This window comes from Bison bison, unplaced genomic scaffold (genome assembly GCF_000754665.1).
Source record: "Bison bison bison isolate TAMUID 2011002044 unplaced genomic scaffold, Bison_UMD1.0 scf7180017864371, whole genome shotgun sequence".
NCBI classification, from domain to species: domain Eukaryota; kingdom Metazoa; phylum Chordata; class Mammalia; order Artiodactyla; family Bovidae; genus Bison; species Bison bison.
In genome coordinates, this window is record NW_011494943.1 from 7,425,622 (window position 1) to 7,430,958 (window position 5,337).

The 5,337-nt window shown below is 63.3% G+C and overlaps 2 protein-coding genes across 4 annotated transcripts in view; one reads left to right on the forward strand and one right to left on the reverse strand.

Moving 5' to 3' along the window:
- RECQL5 (RecQ protein-like 5) overlaps nt 1-5,337 on the reverse strand; it is a 30,547-nt gene that overhangs the window by 6,205 nt on the left and 19,005 nt on the right. The gene's annotated exons all lie outside the window — the stretch shown is intronic.
- The window catches only part of SMIM5 (small integral membrane protein 5), a 7,514-nt gene continuing 2,183 nt past the window's right edge, over nt 7-5,337 (forward strand). For both annotated transcript variants that reach the window (XM_010856173.1, XM_010856174.1), the window contains exon 1: nt 7-834. The gene's annotated coding sequence lies outside the window, so the exon portion shown is untranslated. The remainder of the gene's footprint in view (nt 835-5,337) is intronic.

The window sequence follows — 5,337 nt, forward strand, 5'->3', positions numbered from 1 at the left end:
GGAGTGTGGAGACAGCCCCAGCAGACCCTGTCGAGAAAAGAGCAGCAGTGTCCTCTCTCCTCCGGGGCCACCTCCCGAGGGATGGGTTAAGCCTGGACTACTCCCCGGTCACTCGGGACTCCCGAGCTTCCCCGAGATGCCGCCCCAGAGGGCTGACGGCCTGGGTGGTCTGGCATCTCCCCGGCTTTCTTTCCCAGGAGAAGAGAGGAGGGGGCCCTACTGGGGAGTCGCCTGAAGGACAGAGTGGGGGCTGAAGGACATGGGTCCCCCCCCCGAGGGGGCCGCGGGGTGCCAAGGGTTGGAGAGCTGCAAGCCCCCCTCCCGCCCGACTTCTCCGCTCAGGTGGAGCCTCCCAGAGGTCATCCTTGCCAGGGAACGTGCGAGTCGCCCTCCTCTTTCATCAGCTCGCAGCCCAGGCCCAGCCCACACCCGCCAGGAGGGAGGAGAGGAAGAGGAGGAGGAACAGGAGGGCCGGCAGACCTCGGGGCAGGGAGCAGGCACAGGAAGCCTGCAGGGCGCCCTCCCGGCAGGGATTCCCTCTGGGCACAGCGGGGGCACTGGCTCCCCACTTGAGCGGCCGCCCCAAGTAATGTGACACTTGAATCTCCAGGACGACCAACAACAAAAAAGCCGAGACAGCAGCTGGCTGTCAACAGCCAGGAGCTCCGCTGCGCTGAGCAGAGGCACTCGGGGCGCAGCCGCGGGTCAGGAAAGACGCGTCCGCAAAGGAAGGAAGAGGTGTAAGCCCGGCTGGCCGGGGGCGGCAGGGAGGAGAAACTCGAGGCCCCTGGGCTGCCCTGCACCTGCGGCCGCCCCGCCGCACCTGACTCGCAGGTGAGTGGCCGGTCACAGAGGAGGGGGGAGGGAGGGAAGGGCGCCACCAGGGTCCCCTGCCTCGAGGGTGGATCCACCACGAACACGGAGAAGAGGTTTTTGAGGGACACACTTGGGCACAGTCTCCGGACAGCGCCCCTTCGAGCCCGGGCTCTCCCCTCTCCCGCTGGGACCCAGCACGGGCCCTGGCCTGAGGCTACAGCCCTTGGCACAGGGTGGTTTCCTCTGTTTGCTGAGCAGGCAGAGGGGCCTGGGGAGCCTGCTTATTCGACAGAAGTTAGTTTAAGCTCTTTCTATTCAGGGGGCTTAAATGAGGGATTTGGCTGGCCTGGCCGGGGAGGGAGCAGTTGCCTGCCCACTGAGCCTCCCTTTTCCCCCAGGATCAAGTACCTGCTTTCTCCCAGTTGAGGAGGCCCACCCAGTTCAAACCACCCAGGATGTGGATATCCTGAACAAGAGCAGCAGCTCCCACCTCTTATTGGGGGACGCTTGGTGTTCTTGACTCGGGGTGGGGGGCTAGGCCCAGGTCCTCCTTCCGGTGCCCACTGAGATCTCCAGGAGCCCCCAAATCTCCCTGAGCACCAGGCCAGCACTTGAGGGCCCTAACCCCAGGGTGGGGTGGAAGTGAAGCTGGGGGGGACTGCCCCGCCCCATTGCTGGGCCCACAGTGCGGACCCCCCACACACTGCTCCAGCCTCCCTGTCCTCACACAAGCAGCATTAAAGGCTCCCTCCCCAGCCACCCCCACCCCCCAGATGTCTCCCCAAGGCAAACAAGTCCACATCTACTTGGAAACAACCACCCAGGTTAAAGCGGGAACCAAAGCCCAGCCTGTGTGTTCCTGGCTCCGCTGAGGCTGTAGGAACGGGCCTGGGCTGCGGGCTGGGGAGGCTTAAAAGCCCTGCAGCGACGGGCGGTGACGAGAGAGAGAGGGAACAGACCCCGAGCGAGGGAGGGACGCAGCGGTGAGCCACTGCAAGACGGCCCAGGCAGGCAGGCAGGGATTAGAGTCCCCAGACGCAGAGGACACAAGTAGATGGAGCCCCCCAAACACAAGTCCCTGAGCAGGGACACAAGGGTGATGCCCAGCTCCTGGGCCTGCAGGAAGAGTCAGCAGCAGCAAGCAGAGCTATGCGGCTGGAGACCCCGGGCTGCCGAGGGCGCAAGTGTCTTCCTTCCACCGCAAGGTGGGGCTAAGGCCAGAAGCGCAGCGCACAGTGGGCATCTCTGTCTCGCTCCTTAGGCCTCGGGAATCTGCTAAGACACCCACGGCCTTTAATTATGCCTCATTCTGGTTGTTTCTCCAACAAGTAAGGGTGGATGAAACCCACTTTGATAAAATAACAAGGCAGGGCAAGAAGCCCTTGGACCCTTGAGGCACCAACACGCCCATATCAGTCACCAAACACCCGCAGGCTGGGTTCTCCCCAGGCAGCTGTGCCTGGACTTGGAGCGTCAGTTTGGCAAGAAGGAAACAGGGCCGCTTCAGTACCAGGTGGCAGTTGTCTGGCCTGCAGGATGCCTGCCTGCTCAGTCGCAAGGCCCTCTGTGCCAGGGGATGCCACCCAAAGGCACGTGTCCTAGTCCCTCCAGCTCTGCTAGCCTTCCCTCAGCCTGGCTCATCTCCCCGCTCTGCAGGCTGCCCCTTTGGCTGGGGCAGGGCCATGAAGGGCTATGCGGGCCGAGAGCCAGGGAAAGCCACCACTTGTTCTGGCTGCTCCTAACCGAGGTGCTACCGGGCATGGGGCTGGGAGATACTCTAGCTTCCCTGGTTCACAGGCAGGAAGTACAGTCTGGGAAGGAGTGTGGCGGACCTCAGCTAGGAAGACTAGCAAAACATACAGATAGGCCCACAGGGCTTCCCTGACCATCTCCCTCCAAACCTGGGAGGAAGGTTAAGGGGACAAGAGGCAGACCTCCTGGGAGGGCCCCTCTCCTGTGGCCACAGCTGGGAACGCTGAGGGCTCCCTGCTGAGCGACGGCTGGGCCATGGCCACACGGTCACCTGACGACGGCTGGTTATATCGGGCACCCGGCGTCAGGCACCCTTGGCCTTGCTTTAAATAGCATGCTGGGAAGCCCGCCCGGGACCTGCTGGAATGTGCCTCCACCCTCTAGGAGTACAAGGCCCCTCCAACTCCCCCACGGGCCCCACTAAGGCTCCTTTCACTCAAGGCCAAGCTGGAAAGGATGAAATAGCAACTGGAGAGCAAAGGGGGCTTTGGTCTTCGGGGCAGATCCACTCCTGTCCCCGGTGCAGACGGGACCCCACAGGCACAGCCGGGGCCGACCCAGGCACAGCTGGCAGATTCCGGTCCCCACAGGCCCCGGCTGTGAGAGCCTGTGGCCTGCAGCGGGCGTGGACGGACGCTCTTCCCAGAGGGGGGCCCGGGCCCCCCGGGCATGAGTCTGCAGCTTTCTGACTTCCTAAGCCCTGGAGGGCCAACAGGCCCCACCTTTCCTGCACAGTTCAGCCTCCACTCCACCTTCCTCCTCCCTGCTTTGGGGATCACACCTGCACCCCCTCCGCACCCCAACTGACCAGGGTCTCCAAGCAACCTCTCGCTCAGAAGCGGACCCACCCCCTCTGCAATCCCTCCTGAGCCTTTACGCATGGGGGCACAAGTGGAAAAGCCCCCTGCCAGCTCGCGCTCCCTGCTTCCTCTCTGAAGGAGTGTCTCTGATGGCTCCATTAGGCAATGCAGGCCCTGGGCCAATCAGCTGAGAAAGCCAGGCCAAGTGCAGCTAAAGAAGGGAGGCGAGAGCAGCCCAGTTCTGGAGCCTGGTGCATGTTCCCTAAGGGCTCCGGTCAGCCCACTGGGACAGGCCAGGCGGGCAGGCTCCCATCCTCCAGGAAACCCGGGGAGTGGGACGCCCAGGGGCCAGGGGCCCGGGACAACGCTCCTGTGCATGCCTGCTCCCCAGGTCAGCGGGAGGTGGTCTGCCCGGCGTGACCTGAGGAAAGGGGTCCTTGTGAACTTGACACAGAAAGACTCGTGAGATCTGCCCTTTGGTGACAAGTCACAGGAGGTTCTCAAAGGGCAGGCGTGGCCCGGTGAGTGAAGACGCTGTGCTCCAGATTCCCACGTGTGGGTGGGACTGGTCTCCGCAGCCCCAGTCCTGTGCTGAGCCTGTCACACGGGCCAGGCCCTCGGTGCGCGGCTCCTGATCTTGTCTGCAAAGAGCAGGCTTCCCAGAACAGGCGCCTAGGGAGGCACAGTGTGACCGTGGAGAGGTCCCTTCCTCTCTCTGGTCTCAGGGTCCCCAAGTACAAAAGAAAGGAGGCAGAAGGGGATGACGCATGGCATTCTAGAATCCTATGCCTCCTAGGACATTGGAAGACTGGGCTCCTGATCTCCTCTGTAGAAAGATGCGGACCCTGGGCTGGGGCGTGGGAGAAGCTGGGGGGCTCTGACTCCAGGAGCTTCGCTCTCTGACAGAAAACCATCCAGTCCTCCACGGAGCCATCTCCACCTGCCTGCCACCCCCATCATCACTTACAACACAGCTCCCTGCCTCCAGCCGGCCGCCCACCACCTTCCTTCATCTCACACACCACAGACATCCTGGCATGAAGGACACAAATGACACTCCCCAAAGGTGCTGGAAGAAGGCCACTGGTGGCGTGCGCGGCGAGGGGGCTGTGACTGCCCCAGAGGCCGTCCGGCCTCTCCCTGCCCAGAGCAGAACCACGTGCCCCGGGCACTCCCGGAGCCCGGCGCTGGGCTCAACCCTCCCTCCTGACAGCCTCAAGGCGGGCACCCCGTCTCCATGTAAAATGAGGGGAGGAACAGACCCAGAGAGACAAACTGACTCCAAGTCACAAAAGCAGGGAGGAGGCTGGCAGCATCAAACCCAGAATGATTCAAATGCTGTGCTACAGGGCCGGCTGGCCAGATGGGAGCAGGAACCCTGTGGAGGAGATACCTGTGCCAGCCACCGTCCAGGCCCCAAAGGACCACGAAGTGGATGGGGGACAGAAGTGGCCTAAGTGACCACAGGTGGGGCTTATGAGGCCACCAGGAGGTCCCATCCTCTAACGACCAGAGCTGCCCAAGAAGGAAGGGCTGGGCAGGAGGGGGGCTCCCCTCCTTGAGCAAAGGCCATGTGCCAGAGAGGGCAGGGAGCCAAGGGCGGCGCAGAGGGCCCGGCAGATGACCTTCCAGGCGGCTCTAAGGACGCTACGCTGCAGTGGCAGGGCCAGGGGTGACCGCAGCCCACACCGGGCGAACCTGCCAGGCAGAGATCAGGGACGGAGCGGTGGCAACAAGAGCTTAAGGCCTGGCGCAGGCCCCGGGCTGCCGGCAGCCCCGCCTCGGTGAACAGGTTGAGGCTGGGTTGGCCCAGGCTGTCTCTGAGCTCTTTCTCAAGAGGTGCTGGCTCCCTCGTGCCCACCTATGAGGCACTAGGGGAAGAAAGTCTGGGGCATAATGTGCTCTGACTCACTGACTTGGCCTGGGCCTTCACCTTTGGCCCCTCAGGCAGGATGGGCTGGAGGAAGCC